We start from the raw sequence: 25,624 nt of genomic DNA on the forward strand, positions 1-25,624 counted from the left end.
CTCTCACTCTGGCCACCCGCCTTGCGCCCTCTTCGTTCACCTTCCTGCGAGGCAAAAAACCTTGGTGTCACCTTCGACTCCACTCTCTCTTTCTCTCCTCACATCTAGGACTTTGCCAAAAAGTCCCACTACCAGCTGCACCTCCTCAAAGGGATTCTTCCCTTTGTCACTTTACCCCAGAAGTTCACTGTCTCCAGAGCTCTGGTTCTCTCTAGGCTTGACCACTGCAACAGCCTCTTTCTCAATCTGCCTTCCTCTACTCTCCGGCCCTCTGCAACTAATCCAGAACAGGACTGCAAGATGTATCCTTGGACTCCAGCCTAGGGACTGTATCTCTCCAGCCCTGAAATCTCTCCACTGGCTCCCGGTGGCTGCACGGATCAACTCAAGACCATTTGCATTGTCCACAAGGCTTTCTGGGGCCAGTGCCTGCACTTCATACAACACTCTCTTCCAAAATACCTGACTTCTCAAGCCCTTCGCCCAGCTACCTCCAACTCTCTAAGGGTTAGCCGCTTCTCCAAGCAGAGAGTGGGGGGTAAATTCCTCTCCTCGGCATGTGCCTCCCTCTGGAATAGCCTCCCTGGCCCACTCAAACTTGAATCGGACCACCTGAAGTTCTGGAAGCAGCTCAAAAGGTACCTCTTCTCCTCTGCTTTCTCTCTCTCCCTCCCCTGCTGACCTACCTGACCTACCTGTCTGCTGTACCGACTGCTTGCTTCGCTACCCTCAGAGTCTCACTGGGTACCAGGCCCTTTCTTGATCAGTCACCCTTGCACTGCCTCTGAGCCTACCATGCACTTAGAGGCTGTAACTGTAACCCTACAGTTCCTTGTTCTCCTTGCACTACCCAGAGCTGCGGTGCCCTGGCTGCACTTACTCAGAGCATTGCTGTTTTCCCCTCTCCTTTGCACTTCCCCCTCCCTTTTCCCTTCTCACACTTGCACAATCTGAATGACACAAACCATAGTAAGATCATTTGTTTTGTCCTCCCTCTGTCTTCCCTCCCTTGTCTTGTCGCGCCTAGCAACACTTGTGTAAAGGCGCATTATAAATGACTTTGTCATATCATATCATATCCCAGATTATACTTTTTTCCGCCCAGCAATCCCTATCAAGGCTTAAACAAAAATGGGAGAATTATATTGGTCCTAATGGAAGATTGGAAAGAGGCCTTGATGTTTCCACGTGAAGTTGCCAGTGCAGCCAAATTCAGGTTGATTCAAGTCAAGATCCTTCATAGAATATTTTATTCCAGAGAATTCAGATTCAAATGTGGCTGGGTTCAGGACCCTCAATGCCTGCAGTGTGGTCATCCACATAATAAATACCTTCTTTCATCTGATCTGGCAATGCCCCAGGATTCAGAAATATTGAGACATTTATCATTGGTGATTGGTCATGAACTCCCCATAGTTGTTATGTCTTACTTGGTATATGGCATGATAATGCGGCATCCAGGACATTAGTAGCGGCAAAACATAGTTTTGCACAGAAATGGGGTACTAATGATTCCCCTAAATTCACAGAATGGAAAGAGGACCTGGATATTTGTATGCGTGTGGAGGAAAGAGTATATAGAGCACAAGGTTACCCCCAAACATCCACAAAGATTTGCTGTAAATGAGAAGAAGCTGTTTAAGAATGTATTACGTTAATGCTGACACCATTATTGATTATTGTGATACGTATCCCTCTGTATTGCCGTCTTTTCATCATACGTTCTCTATTCCCATCTGTGTAATGCCCATGATGTCTACCAGCTTGCCATGCAGAACAAAGTGTGCTTCATGTCCATTGTGAAATATTCTTAACCTCATTCATTAAAAAAATGAACTGTACGTTTGTGAAAATCTCCATATCTAACTCCATATTATTACAAAACCTCTTTCAGCACGTGTCTTAAAGCGGTGAATGTGCAGTGACGTTAAATAGATGATTCAGACTTGTACTATATTGTATTCTGGGAGTTATAGTTTTCCTTTGAGGATGTGAAAAATAAATCTACAATGATATTGTTTTGTCTTAATTTGTTTCTACAAGATTTGCATGTGGTCTGGTTGCTGCTATTTGTGTATTTTGCAAGTAAACTGTCTAAGACAATATGATTCTAGGCCTTGAAATCTAAAACATACGTATTTGTATCAAGTAAAGTTTGGAAGGACTGTGGTTACATTCTTTAATTGTGTAGTTGGTTAAAATCCCAGCTTCACTGTTTAGCCATAGTGTGATCCTGGGTAAATAATTATGTCGCAGGCTGACTTTCTTGTGGGCAGATTTAATGATTATAGGGGCAACACGGTGTACCCTTATGCTCCTGTTAGTTTACCCCAATACAGTCACATAGAATTGCGTTATTGTTACAGTAGCCCTCCCTCATCCCATATCACTTGATTTGATAGGGAGACATTTGCAGGGTAATTCATAGAATTTCGCACAAAAGTGGCGCACGCGGCTGGCGCACAGTGTGCGCGTGCGAATGTCTGCGCCAGCCGCGTGCGCTAAAATCGATTTCCGCGCATAGCGTATTCATGGATTTTAGCCTCCAAAACCAGCTGTGGCGCAGAGTGACGCAGCGACCCTGCAGCAGCACCAGTTACGCCCCCAAGAACGCCCTCGCACAAGGAAAAGCCATCAAAATCCACAATCCAGCGCAAAGGGCTGCGCTAACCCTGGACCAGTTTACTGAGCTGCCAAACAGCAAACGCCAAGCGGGGAACATGTATTACTGGGGTTCGCGTGAAGTTTCACACGAGAAAGGGCCTGTGCGAGTGGGGTACGTGAATAACTGGGGTTCGCCTGAAGTTTCACATGCGATTGGAGCATGGTACGTGTATTACGGGGTTCGCGGGAAGTTTCACACGCGTAAGGGCCTGTGCGAGTGGGGTACATGTATAACTAGGGTTCGCGGGAAGTTTCACCCGCAATTTCAGCAGGGTACGTGTATTACGGGGGTTCGCGGGAAGTCTCACACGCGATTGGATCCGGGTACGTGTATTTCGGGGGTGCGCGGGAAGTCTCACACATGAAAGGGCCTGTGCGAGTGGGGTACGTGTATAACTGGGGTTCACGGGAAGTTTCACATGCGACTTCAGCAGGGTACGTGTATTACGGGGGTTCGCGGGAAGTCTCACACATGATTGGATCCGGGTACGTGCATTTCAGGGGTGCGCGGGAAGTTTCACACGCGAAAGGGCCGGTGCGATACGTCACAGACGCGCTTACGCGCTAAGGGCATTTGATCCAATGAAATCGCGTACGTGTGCTGACCCACGTACGCGCTAAGGGCCTTTCCTCAAATTACACGCTGACGTGCACATTTTTCAAGTGCCAAATCACTCCGTATCAAGCTGGCCTTGCATATACACACGGAAGACCACGCTCCTGCCCTGAAGGCCATTTTCCTGCCCCCCAGAACTCCGAGCACGCTCCCACCTGCCATCTGCTGCTGCCTGACTGTCTGCTGCCCACGTGCCCTGCTATTTGGTGCCTGCACATCAGCCATCTGCAGGGGTCCAGTTGCTGTGGCCACCCCTGCTGGAACAGAAGACTCCCTACTGGGATACCATCGCTCCACAGCCCAGCCCCAGGACCCAGTTGCCCACCCACTCCTGACTCTGGGGTTGCCATGTCGGGCACATCTCCATCTGGCACCACTGGCAGCCCCCAGCCAGAGAGGCAGAGGGCCACCAGCTTCACTGCCACCGAAGTTGGTGTCCTGCTAGAGCATGTCCTGGGGCATTATGATGCCCTCTTTGGAACATCACGCGCCAACAAGGAAGGATGGGAGAGGATCTGGGACGACGTAGTGGTTGCCATCAACACGGAGGGAGGACTTCAGGTCCAGGACCCTCAACAAGGCCCGGCGCCTCGCAGAGGGGGGCGGGCACGCATGAGTAACATCCAGATGAGGGTCCTCGAACACGTAGGACCAGCGCTCCACGCCCAGATCCTTCGGAGGCAAACCCGTCTGGAGTTGAGCGGTAAGTACAGGGCATGTTGCAGTGTGCTGGTAGTCTGATGCTTGCCTGTATGTGTGACACAGGCCATGTATGGATGTGTGTGTGCAGGGACATCATGGTCATGCATGTCAAACCAGTTATGTGTGAACCACATGGTTGGTGCATGTGTTTTAATGCAACATGGGGAGCTCTATGCGGAATGCACACATGAAAGCATGGCTGTCTCTGTCGGGGTGAGGAATGGGTGCTGATGTCATGTACATGTATGGTGCACATGTGTGTGTGTGTGTGCCTGAGAAGTGTGTGTGTGACTTTGAAACGCCATGGATGCATGTGACTTTGAAGGCAACATCTTGGTTTACAGGGGCCCTTCTACATGGATGTTGATGTTGATTGCAGGCGCCAGGACTGTTTCTGCATGTGTGTTGTGTGCATTCACCCATGTGTTGTGGAATGACAGGATGGAAGTGACATTTGACAGTGCCACTCATGTGTTATTGCTTCCTGTCTAGGGTATTTTGTACTGTACCCTGATGCTTGTGTTCTATGTCTCCCTCTACGCAGCGTCAAGTGAAGAAGAGGGTGGAGACGGCGCTGTGGAGCCAAGCGGTGGGGATGCCAACACTGGGCGGCGACGCAAGGCCCAGCCATCCTCCCAGGAATTACCATCATCCAGGACCGAGGGGGCTGGTGCTGCGTCTGCCACAACGGCTGTGGCGGAAGGGGCTTCCAATGGTGGAAGATGGTGTGGAGACATCCAGGTTGGTGGTCTCCACAGAGGAGGAGGAGCCCGCTACTGAGCTGCACATGCGGCCTGGATGGGGGTAGTACCACTGGTGCAAGTGGTGCAGTCCAGGGCCAGGGTCAGGAGGCAGCACAGGTCACCGCGGAGTGGCCTGTGCATGTCGCTGTGCCTGACCCTGTGACTGCACCACCATGCACCAGCAGGGAGGCCCCGTCCCAGGCCCGTCCACAGGTAGGGGACAGTGCCATGTCATCTGCCTCTCCACTACCTGTGGCGGAGGGGTCCCACAAATGTATGGGCTCTGTCCTGGTTGGTGGGTTCCTACATGTGTCGCGCACTCTGGCGGACGTCTCCTCCTCTGTGGAGACTATGAGCCAGTCGTTCTCCACACCGTCTTCCAGCCCAGATTCCACCAGGGCCCCCTGTGGACCTGGCCCGACCAACACAGCCAGCTTGGTGGAGCTCACATCCCTGCCACAGTCGGGAGTTGGCGGCCCAGCAGGGGTGGACACCACAACTGGAGACCAGCTGATGGAGGATGTGCAGGCACCATCAGACACGGCACATGGACAGCAGCAGCAGCATGCTTACCAACACATACACCATCAATGTGTCTCACAACTGAGAGGACTCACATGTGGCAGCCTCACGCCCATGTTCAAACACATCCCTACATGGCCCTACATAAACACATGTGCAACCTGCACACTACTGGCACACCACGACACGCACAGCGTACTATCAACATGCATGTACACTTACCGCTCGACTCCAGACGGGTCTGCCTCTCAAGGATCTGGACGTAGAGCGCTGGGCATATGCGTTCCAGGACCCTCATTTGATGGTTTGACAGCTAGCCCCGGCGCCCCTTGGCATCCGCTGCCTTAGCGAGGCGCCGGGCCTTGTTGAGGGTCCTGGACCTGAAGTCCTCTCAGCGCTCCTTGACATGATGTAAGTCGCGGACTGCCACCCCCTCCACGTTGATGGCAGTCACAATGTCCATCCAGATCTTGGTCTGTCCTTCATTGTCGGCGCGCAAACTTCCAAAGAGGGCATCATACTGCCCCAGGACTTGCTCCACCAGGACATCAACTTCAGTGGCAGTGAAGCTGGTGGCCCTCTGCCTCTCTGGCTAGGGGTTGCCAGTGCTGCCAGATGGTGTTGTGCCGGACATGGCAACCCCAGAGGCAGGAGTGGGTGAGCAACTGGGTCCTGGGGCTTGGCTGTGGAGCGATGGAATCCCAGTCCGGAGTCTTCGGTTCCAGCAGGGGTGGTCACAGCAACTACACCCCTGGCTGACGTGCAGGCAGCAAATGGCAGGGCACGTGGGCAGCAGGCAGTCAGGCAGCAGCAGATGGCAGGTGGGAGCGTGCTCAGGGCTCTGGGGGGCAGTAATTCGGCCTTCTGGGCAGGAGCGTGGTCTTCCGTGTGTTTTCACGTGGCCAGCTTGATACGGAGTGATTTGGCACGTGAAAAAATTGCACGTCAGCGTGTAATTCGAGGAAAGGGCCTTAGCGCGTAAGTGCATCAGCACACGCACGCGATTCCATTGGACCAAAGGCCCTTAGCGCGTAAGCGCGTAAGTTACATTATGCGCGTGGGCGTTTCCCTCATAGCACGTGATGACAGAGCACACGTGGAAAAACTGCACGTCCGAGTGTCATCGCGTGTAATTGGAGGGAAGCGCCCGCATACACGCGTATCTGACGTGTACGTGTGGGCCGGTTTAAAAGCTACGTGTAGGACGCCATTTCCTTGTACGTGCTTTTCGTGGAGAGAGAGTGGGTGAAATCTGTACTTCTTGTCGGTTCACACGCGATTACTTCACAGCGTTTCTAGTTTGTACTCCCTGTTACCTCTGACAGCTCTTTTCTGATTTTTTGTTGGGTCTGTTTCCTCAAACAGAGTTCACTTCTCCTTTTGTCCTGTCTCCTCAGACAGCGTACAATTCTTCTTTTGGCGGGGGTGTTGCCAACGTTTTTTCCAGGCAGACGGTGAGTTCCGCACGTACTTAGCAACTGTGCTTGCCCCGTGTGTTGCGTTCCTCTTCAGAGGTCATTGTAGGCTGCGTGTATTACGTGTACGCTTAGTTTTGTGTTTCTGGGTGCCACAGCGTAGTGCGGGTTCATTTTTTCACGCACGTGGTCTACGAGGGGTTGCGTGCACGTTAATTTTTGATTTTGGGCTGCCTGCGCGTTGTGTGACCCGTCATCTTCCCCCAGGGGTCACAGGCAGCCTTGTTAAAGAACTAGTGTACGAATTCCATCTGGTATCCTACCCCTTTGACCCCCAATTGCCCAGGACAATAGTTTACTGCAACTCCCATACGCACAACAACATCAGTGCCATGGTTGGGAGGCGACCAAGCGGTAAGGGAGGCAAAGGAGGCCGACCTTCAAAAGGTGGGCGTGGTGGGCGTGGTAGGGGACATGGCCGGGATTTGCAGGGTGCCCCTATACCCCCATGTGTGGAGGAACAGGGACACCCATGCCCCCCCCATGGTTGAGGGAAACGTGGCTGACACCATCCCAGCTCAGCCCCTGTTTGACCAGCCCATTGTGGCACCTGACCTGCACAGGATGACTCCCTAGCTGACTTCCAGGTCAGCAAGTCTAGGCCACGTGTGGCGGTGCAAGTTGTTGTCACCAAGCCACATGGATCTGGGGCAGCTATGTCATCTGCTGCCCCAAGTATGCAGGGTGGGGAGGCTGCAGGGGCAGTTGCAGCTCCATCCGCCCCAGCTCTGACTCTCCCCTGCCAACATTACCCTGCAACCAATGCCTGCATCAAGACCTATTGTCATTGTGCATTCCCACACTCCTACTACCCAGTCCACCGGTGATTCTGCCCCTACTGACCAGAGCGGTGTAAGCCACTCTGGCTCTGCTCCACCTTTAAAGAAGAGGAAGAAGGGTGCTCTGGCACGACAGGCTGAGACCCCAGACACGGCTAAACACTCTAGTACCTCAAGGAAGCCTTGCTTTAATGATCCCGAACTTGATGCACTTGTGGCCTATGTGTCGGCACATAGCCACGAAATGCTGGTGACTGCAGGGTCCAAGACCACAACTGGTCAACGTAAGGCACACTGGCAGATCATCGCCGACCGCAAAAGTGCCCTTAGATTTGTGAGGCGTACAGATGATGATTGCTACAAGCGGTGGAATGACCTGAAACGCAGAGCAAAGAACAAGCTGGCCTCAAATCATGCCGCTACTCTGGTGACTGGCGGTGGGTCTCCACAAGAGGACAACAAACTCACTGAACATGAGTCTGTTGCTGGGGCCTTCCTCACAGAGGAACAGATCCAAGGTGTGGGAGAACTACCTGATTATGATGCATTTTCCGGTGAGTGCCCATGCATGTGTGTGTAATGCATGTGTATGTTGTTTGGGTGACGGGTTCTGATTGAGTGCCAGGTGAGGGTGTGTGTGCCTGAGTGGTATGGGTCACCCATGTGCTTCATCCAAAACATTCAGCGGCCTTGGATTTGGGTGTGACAGTATCCCTTCTGCCCACAGTAGTAATTTAGCGCAACATTACGGCAGTTGCCCTTGAAGTGGCATCTTGCAACAACATTGTTTGTATTTTTCAGTGTTCGTTCAGGCTGATTGTTTCAATTCTCCCACTTTTGCTACGCATTCCTCAGCCCTATTGACATGCTTCTGTCATTGATGAACCCCACATTGGCCCACATGTGTTACCTTGTTAGGTGAATGATTTGACTATTCAGGCTGACTGAGTATTGGCCTGATCACATATTTTTGGGGCCTGTTTGAATGTGGAACATGATGGTTGTTTCCTGTCATGTTGAAGTGCACAACCATTGATGTGTACATCGGCCTGCAATCACTGTACTTTTGTACACTGGATGTGTTGCAGTCTGTGGCACATGCCTATTTTGTCACACTATGTAGCATTTTTCATCTCATCATGTCCATCTAACATGGATGGCTGACAGTATTCATTCACTGACATATGGATGTACTTGTGAAATGTACCATGGCTATGGTACATGCCATCTGTGTGATGGCATGTGTTATGTATGTGTATTGGACATGCCACTCACAGGCCAATGTGTGATGGCAGTGCTACCCAGCATGCAGCAAATGTGTTGCTCTTCCATCTTGGTGTCATCAGTGTCTGCCTTTTGCCTCACCTTCCAACTCAGTGACAGTGCATGCATGGGAGGGTTATAGTCATGTGGGACATGTGTAAATCATGTACTGTCAGGCCTATTTGTGTGCTATGGTGCTAATGCCTGTTTCCATTTTTTGTGTTTCATGTTTTTGCAGGGGATGACACACTTGATGCTGTTGAGGTTGAGGAGATGGTGAAGACCCAGGAGGGATCTCAGGCACGACCAGGCACCAGTGGGGGACATGGTGTGGTGGTGGGTGAGAACCCAATCTTGCTGCAGACCATTCTGTCCAGGGGTGCCTCTGGGTGCACCTCCCCAGACCTCTATTCAGGTGCTGATTCGGATAATGAGACCTATGTGCCGTCACAGGTAAGTGTTTCTGGCAGGGATTCTGTTCTGTCCAACCCACCTGGACCAGGGGTAGAACCCTCTATGGGGATGTCAGTGTTAGTAAGTCCGCCTTTGGCGGTTACGGATGCAGGGTCACACTCCACAACATCTTATCCTGTTCCTGGGCCAGCAGATCAGAGGGGGAATGCAGTCCTGCAGCCTCAGGCAGTGCCAGCACAGCAAGGCGCAGATCGCCTTGACCCAAACAGGTGTGGTGCCCGCCGACGTGGTGGCCGTACACCACCAGGCAATACCGCATGGTAACAATCCATGTACGGTATGGCAACCCAACAGGCAGCATCAGTTGAGATGATGGCTCAAGCAATGGAGAGGGTGGCCACTTCCATTGTCCCCCCCTGAAAGGCAGATGGAGCAACTACAGGAGGCAACAGACTCCATTTGCCAATCACACAGGGAGGACATGTTGGCGTCCAACAGGGACAGATGGGTGGCACTGGAGACTCTACGCCAATCGATATCAATAGATTTCCAGGGCCACAGGGAAGCCCTGAGGGTAGAACTCCATCACCTCAGGGAGACTCTTGTTGACCTTGAGGCTTCCACTAACTTGAGGACAGAACAGCAGCTGGAGCGGCTCACACATTCGCTCTCAGCTGAGATGCAGGCAACTCGGGAGGAGATCCGGGCATCCCGTCAGGTGGTGCATGGGGATCTCCGCACTATAATCCTCCAGAATGAGACCTTCCACACCCGCATGCTTGCCTTCATGGAGGACCATACCAGGGCTTTGCGTGGGCTGCCTCCCATAGCACCACCACCTCCTGTGGCAGCAGCAGAGGGTGATGAGAGTGACAGCAGCAGTTCTCCCACATTGCCATAGCCGTGCAGGCCATGAGCCCATGGAGGTGTTTTTTTTCCCCAACATCCACACAGGTGGCTGTTGGTGCGCACCCTGTCCTCGGACCTCCTGGGTGCCCCCCCCCCAGGCCCCACATGGCCATTTTTGATTTTTGATTTTTGATTTTTTTTTCCAGTGTGTTGTTTCCTTGTGTGGCTCCCGTGGGCATCCACTGTATTCCAGCTGGGCACATGCAGGCTTGTCCTGAGTTTGGGTTAGATGCTTGGGTTCGTGAGACACACACCCCTCCTGCTTCCCGTTTCCATGGGCTTGCAAAGGGTGTGCCCAAGTGACAGTGACTTAAACAGTGACGTTGGACTCCCATGAGCTGTGTGGGCAGTCTGTAGTCAATACTGTGTATACATTCCTAGTGGATATTGTTGTTGTATTGAAGTGGGAGAATGGAACAACAGGCTCCCGCCAATCCCCTCTCGCGCTTGGCCTAGAGGATCACGGCCTAGGCACCCGCCACGAGAGGAGTTTTCCCATCTACCAGACGACCAAATACCCTGGTACAGGAACATACGGATGTGCCCACCCGCCTGCCCAGCAGCCCGCCCTGCCCATGCCGACACCTGCGGCATGGATGAACTCGACTAAACCAACACATCGTTAGAGATGCCATGACGACCTAGCCAACGGTCAGCACACCTGTACAAACATGCACACTGGACACTCCCACACCAACCCACACGAAGAACATACTCAGTGCTATGACATAGGTGACGAACACACCCACGGACGTGCATCTTTATTATTTTTCACATAGGCTTTTCAAAATGCAGAAACGCAAGACACACAATGAACTCATCTAAAGAGCTTGCTCACGCTTCTCCTAAACCCAGGTGCCATAATGAGAAATAAACAATATGATACCATAACCTAAAGCGCCTGTGCACCAAACGGTTCCACCTATACACCAGACCCAAGTAGGCCGCAAGCAAGAGCTTCCATGAACATTAAATGAACAAGAGTTCGGTTGCTGACCCTGCAGAATGAGCCCGGCGAAAGCAGATAGCCAAGGGCACAATGTTGCAATCTCGCATGCCGCAAGCCGACATCAAAGTCACACCTGCAAATTAAAACAGGCACACAATGGGAAAAACAATATTAATTGTGCAGAATTCTGCCTCAAACACGGTCCCACCTCACGTGACCAAGCCAAACCTGACAGGGTGCCAAGGCCAGGAGGAAGGAGGCGCCTGAACCCCCCGTTACAAGACACAGGCAGATACAATTAAAAGACTCAATGGACATCTGCGACAGTGGGAGAAGTCGGCCTTCCAGCATATGAATAAATCCTCACATTGTCTGCACATACCCATAGTGAAACATTGTTGCAAATGACAGGTGCACCGCGAGCTGGGAACGGCAATGGTCCCAGACTGGGAGGCTCGTGAGCGGACCAATCAGAACATGGGGCTCTTATCACTGACGCCATTAACATTGACCAATCCTCAGGGGTCTTCATGTAACAATTTTCATGTATCAAATTGAAGGGACAACCCAAGTGTATCACCTGACTGACCCTCAACCACTAACACCGTTCTCACTACGTATGCTATACTAACCCTACCACTCGAGCAACCAATCCAGAGTGGAGATAGGTTTTTTGCTAACTTTCCAAAGTGACGCAAGTAGCGCGTTATACTAAGGTAAAAAGGGCCTGCGAGCCCCACGATTGTGTGTGTGTCAGGACGGACGCGTACGATCCATGACCCATCCCTGCCGTTTTGTCTAATAAACAGCAGAACCACCTTGCTTCTTGCGTGTGTCTCATACTCGGTTGGTTTTGGGATATACGGGAGGAGTTGGGGCCTCCCTGCCCGGAGGTCCGCGGACGGCCCAGCCGACCCCGGCAGAATTTCCCCCCAACAAGTTGGAGGCACTACTGAGATCTGTTTAAGATCTGCTTTTATTTTATTTTTCCAAGTACTCCCGTTGCGAGGAGGCCCGGCGGCGCGGCCCCCTCTGCCGCTGCCCCCTTCTGAGGACTACAGGACCATCGCGGAACTGCGAGAAGACCGGACAGCGCAATCTGGATATTGGCCTTCGGGAGCCGGTTGAGAAGTATCCCGCCCGCGGTTGGCGAGTGTCCAGACGTGGTCCAGATGAGGGGAGGTGGCGAGCCGCTTGGAGGGGTGCACGCAGTCGAGCGGCCGCGCATCAGGAGAACTTGGTGAGTATGCCACACCCAACAAGCAATGTGAAATTGTGAGGGAGGGGGGAGGAATTAAATACGGGAGGTGGGAGGTGTTGAACAGGTGCGCGGCGAAGGTTTGACAATTTAGTGTTGGCCATGAAATGAATGGTAGCCGAACGAATGCGAGAGCAGTCGGCCACGCTACGCGAGAGAGGGGGGTGGAGCACGAAAACATCACGTGCGGCCGCTCGTAGACACTGATTGACCTAGGTCGCGACTACGTGTAAGGGTGTGTGTGTGCTCGGTTTCCTACGATTTGGTAATTATTGATCAATGAGTAGATGAGGATCCCTATTGATCGAGCAAGAAACTCGATAGGTAGATGACGTTTCCCTGTAGGCGGTAGCTAGCTGGTTGCCCAATACGGAAGATAATTGGCTGGTTAAGCCCTCCTGTCGAGGGGCGTATCACACGCGAGGCGACGCAGCGTGCGCAGTCCGATTATATTATTGATTACCTTGTTCCAGGCGTGACAGTGAGACAGCTGTGGGGTTAACGGGAGTAGATTGCAAGTGTATTAAGAACTTACCAGTAGTTTGAAGAGATCGGTGATGTCACCAGTAGGGCTTTCATAGGATATCCCGAGCACAAGGCATCTTTCTTTCTGAGAGTGGTGGGGAAGAGAGTTTTGGTAAGGGAGTGGAAACGGAGATAAACGGTAATGAGTTGACCGGGGAAAAGGCGAAAAGGGGGACGTGGCTGCGCACGGAGAACGCCGGCCACGGCAAGTGTAGAAGAGGGAGGAGGAGCAAGTGAAAGTAGGACGGCTGTATAAGAACGACACAAGGGGTACGCAGCCGCAGGGGGCTACGTGCGCCTCAGCCGCAGGGGGCCGTAAGGGTGTTCTGTAAAGGAAGAAAAGAAAGAAAAGAATATACAAATGTAAATACTATATTTTAATAATTTTCCTTAGCGGACTATCGTAAATCCCCAAACTTACGGGGCCAGGTAAAGGTATCAGGCTGTGTATTGTAGGTGTTAGTAAGATAATAGCTACCAAATAGGGGAAGGATAACAAGTGGAGCGCTGCTATGTCATACGGGGCAGGATCGGGAGGGTGGGGGAACACCCTCACTACCCCACTACAACACATATGTAAAACACTGTCACCCCATAGGGAGAAACTGATCAAGTATAGCATAGAATGGACACAGGGGACGGACAACAAAATGACAACACCATGGCCGCCTAATGGTAGCTTCGATCCATATACCCAACATTCACTATTAAACCATCTGCATAACACATACAAGGGGAAGAAGTTGACACACCACGTGGAGGCGTTTAACTTATGGAGGATGTTCCAAGGGTCCCGACCAGGACCAAATGGAATGTTCACTGTGGGGGAAACACCGGAAGAAAAAGAGATTAAGGAGGAAGGAGAGAATGGGGAAAAGGAGAGTGAAGGCCCAAAGAACACGGGGAACGGACAAGAGGGAGGAGAAAAGAGTAACAACTCAAAAGAAAATGAAATAAAAAAGGAACAGAGCGACGATATACCCCTAGCGAAGGTAGTGAAAACAAAGGGAGGGGGGTTGTATCCTTTAAGAGAACTAGGAGAAATAGAAAGAGAACAGTTAAGGGCGGCTGAGGGGTACTCGAACCCGGCATACAGCCCGCCACCATATGCAGCTACAGGTGACCACACGGGAGGGGAGCGGACTAGTACGACGGGATCAGCTCATAGGAAGATACCAGCAGGGGAGGGGAGGACTGGAGAAGAGCAAACTGCGGAAATAGGACATGATGAGTGGGTAGCTGCGCAGATACTATTAAAATTACGAGGTCCATTAACAGGAGAAGAGAAGGAGGTAGTAAAGAAAATGGACGAGGATAATACCAGGGAGAGTGAAATGAAAGGGGAAGAGCTGTTATAACAAAAGGAAGAGATTTTGGAGGAACGACTAGCAGAGTTAAGGGATGAGCAGAATGAACTGATCAAACAGCTCGCGAGGGAGGAAAGTGAGAGAGCGAGGGAAAGGAAAGAAGGTAAGAACGAGTTGGAAAAAATAAGGGAACGAACTGAGGAGCAAAAGAGAGAAGCCGAAAGGGTAAAAGCAGCAGCAGAAAGGGTATCAAGAGCAGTGCTGCGAGAGAGGAAAAAGGAAGAAGAAGAGAAAGAAAAAGAAATGGCAATATGGAAGAAGAGATTACTATCAGAAACGACTAGGAAATACGAAGAAGGGAGGGTGATAGAGAGTATATTAGAACAGGAGAGGGTGAGATGGGAAAGGAAGAAAGAGGATGAAAGGATATTGGAAAAGATGAGTAGTGAAGTAATGGAGGAATTAAAAGGAAAAAGGGAGGAAATTGGTAGAGAGATGGCGGAGAGAAATGAAGGGGAAAGAGAAGATAGGAGAGGGGAGAGTGAAGTAAGGAGGTATGTATATAGAGACACAGAAGTAGCAACAACATCAGCGCAAAGGGGAGCAGTTGGTGAAGGAGAAAAGGGAGAAACGGACCTAATAGACTTAAAAACAGTAACGATCAAGGGGAAAAAGACAGAGTGGGGGTTGCCATTTACGAATGACTTTTGTAGTGAGGAAGAAGAAGGAATGGAGAAGGAAGGAAGAAATAGTGAAAGGGAAAGCCTAGATAAACTATACACCACCCGGACCAATACAGACTCACCATGGATCTGTAGGAGAAAGGATGAACTAGTGAGAAGTGAGGAGGAAGAGCAAGGAATATCGGAAAGACAGACACGTGAAGCCACACCGCCACCATCTCGTCCTACATGCTCAACGACCTCACGCTCAGTATGTACAACTAAACTCGCGCCCTTCACAAACGAACTGACACCCTATGCAGGTAGGCTTAGAGACCTCCCTAGACGCAGGCAGGGAGGACGAATACACACGCCCACATTAAATCCAGGAAATGATGAAAGAAGGGGAAAAGATGGAGAAGAAAGAGCTACGAGCAGGGGAAATACGGACGAACTTGACGATGTAGGAGAGACGGAAGAAGAGGAGGGGTGTGGGGACTCGATTTTGTGGAACCCAAGGGGTCAAATGGAACACAATTTAATGCCACTTCTGGAGAGGGGAGGGGTTAGACCTCAATACGTCCCTTGGAAGCATGCAGACAAAGAAAATATAAAGTGCAGGCTCCCATCATTAAGTGGAGGTGCGGGTAAATGGATATATGAAATGGAAAAACACACCGCAGGACAGAAACTGGCAGTGGGAGATGTAAAGGGCCTTCTAATATCTATATTAGGGGATGCAGCGGATGACATTTGGAAGAGAGCGGGATTCACTGGGGTCACAATAACAAACACATCGCACGATGGGGCACCATTCGCAAACTGCAGACATGCATTATGGCAGGCACTGAGGATACAGTATCCAGACACATCAGACATAGGAGCAATTACCTCGCGCAAGATGCGTGAGAACGAAGATCCTGTTGAGTATATCCAGGAAATTCAAGAGAAGTGGCGATTGGAAACTAGAGAACAATGGGACAAAACATCAGCAATATTCTATCATATACTAGTACAAGGGCTCCCAGAAGCAGTTCAGAAACAACTGAAGAAAGTAGTGGGAATGGAAGCAAAAGCATGGCCAGAAATACAACTGACAATAGTGCATCATTGTAGGACATGGCAAGGAAAAATTAAACAAAAGGAAGAGGACAGGAAAACGGAAGAGGCTAAACTAGTACAGAAAAAACTTACTAAATACACAATGGAAGGGGCACTAATAACTACACCTGCAACAATGACCCAAAGCCCCACACAAGTAGTGGCTGCACAAGATCCCTCCCAAATACAATCCTCACAGACTGTAACACAACAGATACCGCCACTCCAACCATACACGACCAACATGGGAGGAGGATACTCAACGCCAGGAGCTGGGTATTATAATTACAACAGGGGAAGAGGAGGAATAATGAGAGGGAGAGGATACGGATATAACACACAACAGCAGGTGGGAGGACTTAGAAATTCCTACCCCACCGGGCAACCAGTATACCAGGACAACACAGGAAGCTTCCCATGGTAGAACAGAGAACCACCGGTGTGTTGGATTTGTGGATTAGTAGGGCACATGTCACGCACGTGTAGAGTAAGACCAGGAACACCATCATGGAGCGAACAGGGACAACAAAGGCCCACACAGGAACAGCAGGGCATACAGCAACAGCAGACGTTGCAACAGGGAAATGAACAGCAACAACTAGTAACACAACAACAGCCACAGGCATATTCACTGCCACAACAACAGGTAGCAATAACACAACAACCCCAAGCACAACAAACACAACTGGGTAGGGTAACGGTCCTGGGACATAACCCTTACACAGGAAATGGTCAATCGTTGTACCCTCAATAGGACAGCCCACAGACGGCCTTGGTGTGTCCCATCCTGTCGGTAACACCTAATAGTGCGGAGGAACCACGCATAGAGGTAACGATAGGTGACAAAAAATTATCATTCCTTGTTGACACCGGGGCGACCCGGTCTTGCATAAGGGAAGGTAAATTTAAGATGTCAGGCGAAGCCATGAACACCCAAGGATTCTCTGGGGCTAGGGGGTTGGTTCCCTTTACTGATAACATTCCCTTATCAATAGGGGATTATGACATGTCAGTCCCACTTTTATATTCTAGGGCCTCACCAGTAAATATACTGGGGAGAGACATAATGAACAGATTGAATATGACGATCTCCTTTACGGAGGACGGCATAATTTGCTCCACTCCAGGAATTAACATGCTCACTGCACGACAAATTATGCAAGCATACTGCGGACAGACAGCGATTAGGGCTGAGCCAGTAGATGGTGAACTATTCCAGTACGGGACAGACATGGCATTTGCATGGATGCCAGGGATAGAAGGAAAGATCTGGAGGAGGCCAGCAGCCTATTTGTTCAGACCAGAAACACCAGCCAATGAACCAGAAGGAAAGGTGATTTCAGTGAACATAGAGAGCATTATAGCAACAGCTGATTACATTGCAGTGCATGCCCAAGACTGAGAAGGAAGAGCATGGAGGGCAGTGATAGCACTAGCAGAGGGATGTAGACTCACCCAGGTGTCAGATGAGGAGCTCTTCTCAGAAGAAAAGGAGGAAGGTGAAATGGTGTTTATGATGAGTGTGGAAATATGGCTAAGAGTGGCGTACAAACAAGTGGCACAGAAAATTGCAATGGCACTTGAGGCACCCACATCCACCCCAGGTCCCTTCTTTGAGGAGGATATGGCAAAAGTACCCACATCATTATGGACTACTAGCCCCTATGACGTGGGTGCATAAAAAGTATAGGGGGAGTAAGGATAAAATTGAAAAAAAGGTGCAATACTCCCCAGAGTGAAACAGTACCCACTATCAAAAGAGGCAGATGAGGGCATATATGAAACAATAACGGCCCTTATAAATAATGGCATATTGGTCCCCTCAGAATCACCATGTAACACGGCTGTATACCCAGTGCGCAAGGCTAGAGGGGGGTCTTGGCGCTTCATACAGGACCTCAGGCCCTTGAACAACATAGTGGATGCAGAATACCCCATAGCCGCAAACCCGGCCACAATATTGTGCGGCATCCCAGCAGAAGCATCACGATTTACAGTGATCGTCCTTAAAAATGCCTTTTTCTCAAAACCCTTGCACCCAGACTCACAAGATCTGACAAGCTTTACTTACAGAAACACAAAGTGGAAACACACCAGATTGCCACAAGGGTACTGCGAATCACCCTCAATCTTCAACAGAGTAATACAGATGGATTTGGGTAACATTGAAGTGGAAAGCACAGTGTTGCAGTATGTCGACGACATAATAATTTGCAGCACAAACGAAAGAAGATGCAGAGAGGACTCATTAAAGATGCTGACAATATTGGCTGAAAAAGGTTACAAGGTAGACATGGAAAAGTTACAGTACTGTCAGGAACAGGTACTTTACATTGGTCAGCTCATATCCCAACATGGAAGAAAGATTGCATCACAAAGAGCACAGGCCATTTCAAAAACTCCATTGCCACAAACAGTGAGGGAACTGCAGCAGTTCCTGGGTCTGTGCAACTACTGTAGAGCATGGGTATTTGAGTCCAGCTCATACATAGGACTCCTGCTTGAGGCGTTAAAAGAAGCTAATAAAGGGGAGAAAAAGTTGGGGTGGACAATGGAAATGAAAGAGGCTTTTGATGAACTGAAAGATGCGATATCAACTGCTCCGGTACTGGCCACCCCAGATTATGAGAGACAATTCTTTATATTTTCACATTGCGACTCAGCAGTAATGAAAGCAGTGTTGGCTCAAAAAACAAGCATGGGCTACAAACCAGTCGCGTTTTACAGCGGCCACTTAGATCCTGTGATGTTAGGTCATTTCCCTTGCGAACAAGGTCTCGCCGCAGCTGCTTTTGCGGTAGAAAAAGCGTCAGCAATCACCATGGGGTGCCCAACCACACTATTTGTGGAACATGCACTATTAGCAATATTGAATAAACCTAAGTCCACCCTAACCACGCAGAGGGCATCAGGTTATGAGATCATCTTATCTAGAGCTGAACTATCAATTGTTAGATGTAGCACGGTCAACCCTGCAAGGTTTTTAGCAGAAGTAATTGAGGAAGGAGATTATGCACACGATTGTACGCAAACTACTGAAATGTACTCATGTACTAGAAAGGTTGAAGAGAACGGACTAGAGGGAGGTGAGCTCCTGTTCATTGATGGGTCATCAACAATTGACCAAAAGGATGGGATAAGGAGGACTGGGGCAGCGGTGGTAAAAATGATGGAGGTACCGGTGTGTGTGGCGATGAAATGTGTACAACTACCACAGCATTACTCTGCTCAAGCAGCCGAACTAGTTGCACTGATCTTGGCGTTGAAGGAAAGTTTTGACAAAAGAGTGACCATATATTCTGACAGCGCATATGTTACGTCCACTGTCCACTCAGGGCTGTCGAAATGGAGAAGAAGAGGGTTTTGGAGAGCTGACGGCACTCCAGTGCAACATGCTCTCTTATTGGCTGAACTAATTGAAGTAATAAATGACCCCCAAGAATTAGCTTTGGTCAAATGTACCGCACACACCCATGGAGAAGATCATGTTTCAAGAGGGAATGCAGCAGCAGACGCACATGCGAAGTATGCTGCATATTTTGGTGAGATATGGAACCACTAGAGTCAGAGAGAGGGAGAGGGAGGGGAATAGCTAAGGAGATGTTGATAAGAGACGGGTACACCCATCTCCCAGCCACACAGATAATGGAGCTACAAGCGGCTGCACCAATGGCAGAAAAAGAAATATGGGTAAAAAGAGGATGCACAATGTCACCAACTGACGCACTATGGCGCCAGAGTAACACTGGAAAGATTGTAATGCCACTGGCACTATTGAACACCGCCCTGAGCCAACTACACCACCCAGCCCACACAGGCAAGGAAGTAATTGCAGCACGAATTAGGGCAGACTGGTTCTGCCCCGAGTTAAATTCTCATGTGTCAAATTTTATCAGCAATTGTCTCACATGTCAACAGTTCACGGCCGGTCACACTCTGAAGGTGATAAAAGGTACTATACCCCAGCCAGAGGGACCCTTCCGACACATCCATATTGACTATGTTGATATGATCAACGTATGTCAAGGAAATAGGTACATGATTGTAGTAGTATGCCCATTCTCAAGGTGGATTGAAGCAGGGCCCTGTTCACACCCAGATGCATTCAGAGCAGCTAAATTCCTAGTGAGCGAGGTCTTCCCCAGGTGGGGAGTGTGCGAGGTACTGCGGTCAGATAATGGCCCGCATTTCGCAAACGAAATGTTCCAGCACATCACATCCTTACTGAACATCAAGCATAAATTTGCATGTGCATACCACCCGCAGGCCAACGGTATATGCGAACGCCTGAATGGCCTACTAAAGGAGGCAATTGCAAAAATACAGCAAACAACAAAGAAGAGTTGGTTGTATTGCCTTCCGCTAGCCCTATTTGAGCTAAGGAATAGACCAGGTTCCGACCACCACCTCACCCCTCACGAGGTGGTTACCGGACGTCAAATGCGCCTTCCCCTGACGCCAACATCAAGAGCATTCACTGACCACGAAAATACTGCAACTGTTCTTGGTGATGAAATGTACCAATATGTGTCTTCTTTGATTACTAGTGTAGTGTTTGTGTCTCAACAGCTCGAGCGCACGCGGGGCGGGTCTAACAGCGATCAACAAGAAGACGCGGATAAAGAATTGGAAAAGGAAAGACTGTGCAAAGTTGCTAAAGGTGACCACGTACTACTCCGCAATTTCAACAGAAAGTGGAACAGCCCACGCTTCACTGGCCCCCACCTGGTAGAGGAGGTATCAACGAGAGCAGTAAAGCTACAGGACAAACGTGCCTGGAATCACCTACACGACGTAAAGATCTGCAAACTCCAGACCCGCCCTAGCGTCACCGACAGGGCCATTGGAAGAACAACAATAGCATCACCAACGGAGGAAGAGACTTCTACCACAGCTAACGGCCTAAGTGTCCCCATACCCTGCCACCCCCCAGATTCCCCAGAGACAACTACTGGAAAAAAAAGGGGTGATCCCCATACCGCCCACCCCATGGTCACACGATCAAAGAGTAAAGAGACTTCCGCCAGTTGAGCCCCAAACCCTCTGCCCATCGACCCCCTACCCACTGCAGTAATAACTGAACTGAAGGACATTGTCTCGCACATGTACACATGTAAACACTTGAATGTTCTCTTTCTTTTCTCTCGCACATGCAGGTACAGCGTATTATTGTACTGCTAAGAAAACAGATAACTAACAAATTCACTGCCCAGGAGTAGATGGTACCCTCAGACGATAACTACCCAGAAGAATTGTCACTCTAATTTGTATATGAAATAAAAAGGCAAACGTGCCTGAAAAGAAGGAGGGTACGTGTCTACTACACAGCATTCCTCTTGGCCATAGAACATTCAATGCCCCACCTCCACCCATACTTGCCTGCCCTAAGAGATAGATCGCTTAGATTGGCATGGGAACAGCTCTTCGCCTGGGCACTGAACGACTATTTGATAGGGAGAGCTTAAAAACAACAACTAACACTAATAACAAGCATATTGAGAATTTTCAGGCGGGCAACTTTAACGTCGCAAGAATAAGCTGCCGGACTGCAGCAAGGTAAGAGCAAAATGCCGGTGAAATTAGCCTCTGTAATAAAATTGATAGGGCTTTTGATGATCACTGAGTTCTTGGCGGCCTCTGTATGGCAGAACAGCTATGCTATCAATATTACTGCTGTACCCAAACCTAATACACCCCCACCCCCAGCTGCAACAGGTGTTACGTCAGGTGGTTCTAGTAAAATCCCACACAAAGAAAATAGAGTTAAACGCAGCACATACTCAGATAATAAAGGTATTGACAACTACATACAAGATTCAGCACACATTTCAAACAACATGTGGTACCAACACATGACCCACATAGGTAAGCAGACAACAGAAGACAGCTGCTACGTTTGCTCATTAATCCCATACGCCATGAGCGCTTCTCGAACATTCGTTGCCACGGAAATAGATGAAAAGACAGCACGATGTATAATATACCTGGCACTGTTCCAAACGAAAGGAAGATTTCAAGGGACAGTGGTGAAACTGGTGTGGAAAACACGAGACACATATCCATACGAAAACAACTTCCTCAAGACTTATTTGAGTTACCACAAGAGCAGTTTACATGCTGAAGCATTCAGATACATGACAAGTGGTCCTGAAAAAGGAGAAACAAAGAAAGTAACACTACAGTACCTACCATGTGATTGGTACGCCACTGAAGTTCCTGGTAAACAAGGATGTTGGGAAAAGCCACTGGTGACAATAACAGGGAAGGTGTACATGGACAACAGATGGGACATAGGAGTGGTTGGCAGCAACATGGTAACAAGAGAAAATATTTCAACTATTGATGAACACAACCATAGATGTTGGATGACTTGGGTCAAATACGTACCCATGCTCACGTGGATGGAGAAGGATGAAGACCCAATAACTATACTGCCGCTAACTGTGCCTAAGGTATGCTACCAACATAAAGGAGAGGTGGACGTAGGATACAACACCAACTGTGTAAGCGTGATGGAGTTACCTGAGGGGGGAGCAGGAACAGCAGTAGTAATGGACCATTACTGGGCCTGCGGAGAAAAGGCATACCACACACTGCCCCCTCTGTGGAATGGTATATGCACAATGGTGCACGTTAATGTACCATCACTAGTGGTACCCCAGAAACATGTGAATGTGGCGAACTTCCCCAAAATGGATGAAGGGAACAAGAGGAAGAAGAGATCTGTACAACCTCAGAAGGGGCCAGAGAACAAAAACAACGGCAATAATACTGTCCTGAATAGAAAGAAAAGACAAGAAGAACCTCTGACAGGAAATTACCTATGGGGAAGGTCGGAAACAGCACTCACTTCAATTCCGCCAGAACACAGACTATTCAGCAGAGCAGCAATGTTCTTCTCCTCAATAATACATCCGGGACTACAGGCTTACGCAAACGCAAAATGGCTCCAGATAACTCGATGGGAACTAATGATGACTATCAATTGTACAGTAAATGGATTCAACGCAATAAAAGAGGAACTGCGAGCAGTGAGGATGGTAGCACTTCAGAACAGATATGTACTGGACCTCCTCACAGCAATGGAAGGAGGAGTTTGCGCAAAGATAGGACAATCATGCTGCACATTCATCCCTGCCAACGATGCTGACAATGGTACACTGACAGAAGCAGTTTCACAATTGGCCCAGATGCACTCCAAAATGATGGATGAAAGTAAAGGTGTGAAAAAGGATGAGAGCTGGTTTTCAATATTATGGTCATGGATGCCATCTTGGCTGTCAGATGGACTGAAGATTATAGTTGGATGTACTATTTTGGCTGGAGCTGCACTGATCATAATAAGATTTTGGAAGGCCCGGAAGGCACGCACCACAGACGAGATGATCGAAATGGTTGGTATGCACCCCTTGATGCCAGCAGATGACGGCCAACACACAGGCACAATAATAAAAGAGAGAGAGAAGTTGCGCAACCAGATCATCACCAACCACCTGGACCCACCATCTGTGAAGCTCGAAAACCCAAGAAACACAAGGAGCTACATAGGGAAATGGGTATACTGCACTCCTGGAGGAACCTGTGCATATATGTATTGGTCATTTGAAGACCATGTTAACCACTATGGTCATTTGGGAGGAATAACTAAAATATGGAGAGTGAGAGGAGATAAAGAAAAGGATATGTTTGTGGTCGACAAGTCGACCAGAGGGGGGACTGAAGTGGGAGAATGGAACAACAGGCTCCCGCCAATCCCCTCTCGCGCTTGGCCTAGAGGATCACGGCCTAGGCACCCGCCACGAGAGGAGTTTGCCCATCTACCAGACGACCAAATACCCTGGTACAGGAACATACGGATGTGCCCACCCGCCTGCCCAGCAGCCCGCCCTGCCCATGCCGACACCTGTGGCATGGATGAACTCGACTAAACCAACACATCGTTAGAGATGCCATGACGACCTAGCCAACGGTCAGCACACCTGTACAAACATGCACACTGGACACTCCCACACCAACCCACACGAAGAACATACTCAGTGCTATGACATAGGTGACGAACACACCCACGGACGTGCATCTTTATTATTTTTCACATAGGCTTTTCAAAATGCAGAAACGCAAGACGCACAATGAACTCATCTAAAGAGCTTGCTCACGCTTCTCCTAAACCCAGGTGCCATAATGAGAAATATACAATATGATACCATAACCTAAAGTGCCTGTGCACCAAACGGTTCCACCTATACACCAGACCCAAGTAGGCCGCAAGCAAGAGCTTCCATGAACATTAAATGAACAAGAGTTTGGTTGCTGACCCTGCAGAATGAGCCCGGCGAAAGCAGACAGCCAAGGGCACAATGTTGCAATCTCGCATGCCGCAAGCCGACGTCAAAGTCACACCTGCAAATTAAACCAGGCACACAATGGGAAAAACAATATTAATTGTGCAGAATTCTGCCTCAAACACGGTCCCACCTCACGTGACCAAGCCAAACCTGACAGGGTGCCAAGGCCAGTAGGAAGGAGGCGCCTGAACCCCCCGTTACAAGACACAGGCAGATACAATTAAAAGACTCAATGGACATCTGCAACAGTGGGAGTAGTCGGCCTTCCAGCATATGAATAAATCCTCACATTGTCTGCACATACCCATAGTGAAACATTGTTGCAAATGACAGGTGCACCGCGAGCTGGGAACGGCGATGGTCCCAGACTGGGAGGCTCGGCAGCGGACCAATCAGAACATGGGGCTCTTATCACTGACGCCATTAACATTGACCAATCCTCAGGGGTCTTCATGTAACAATTTTCATGTATCAAATTGAAGGGACAACCCAAGTATATCACCTGACTGACCCTCAACCACTAACACCGTTCTCTATACGTATGCTATACTAACCCTACCACTCGAGCAACCAATCCAGAGTGGAGATAGGTTTTTTGCTAACTTTCCAAAGTGACGCAAGTAGCACGTCATACTAAGGTAAAAAGGGCCTGCGAGCCCCACGATTGTGTGTGTGTCAGGACGGACGCGTACGATCCTTGACCCATCCCTGCCGTTTTGTCTAATAAACAGCAGAACCACCTTGCTTCTTGCGTGTGTCTCATACTCTGTTGGTTTTGGGATATACGGGAGGAGTTGGGGCCTCCCTTCCCGGAGGTCCGCGGACGGCCCAGCCGACAGTATTGTAAACTGCATGGTGTATTGATATGTGCTTGTGCATCCATGTCTTCCTCCTAATTTGCAGGTTCATTACTCATGTCTTCACAAGGCCGTCTACTTTGGAGATGGGGTTCATGTTGTAAGCAGTGCACTTACACATTTGCGTGGCAGCAACACTGTACAGTTGTAAGTGGTCGATGTGCTGGCATAATCAGGTTGTAAGATTACCACTACTTTGACTTAGTACTGTCATGTTTATGCTATGTTTGAGGTTGTGTAGCTGCATTGTATTGTTTGTAAGTACTTGGTCATGTGTGTTGTTAGTTCTACATTACTGGGAGCTTTTTGTGTGTGGCCAGTTTCCATTAGGGACACTGTACTTTGTGACACTTGTGTCATGTTTTGGGGATTGCTTTGTTTGCTCTCCCATAGCATGACATGCCATGGTGTGTTGGGTGGCAGTGCTGGGGAGGGGCTGGGTGACATGGCACTGTTGTCATGTTGTACTTTGCAAGGGGGTAATGAATTTAGCAGCATATAAGTGTGTCTTTTGATGACACAGCATTGGTGGT

The sequence above is a fragment of the Ambystoma mexicanum genome, chromosome 7q (genome assembly GCF_040938575.1).
Source record: "Ambystoma mexicanum isolate Mex_15411 chromosome 7q, UKY_AmexF1_1, whole genome shotgun sequence".
In the NCBI taxonomy this organism is placed as follows: domain Eukaryota; kingdom Metazoa; phylum Chordata; class Amphibia; order Caudata; family Ambystomatidae; genus Ambystoma; species Ambystoma mexicanum.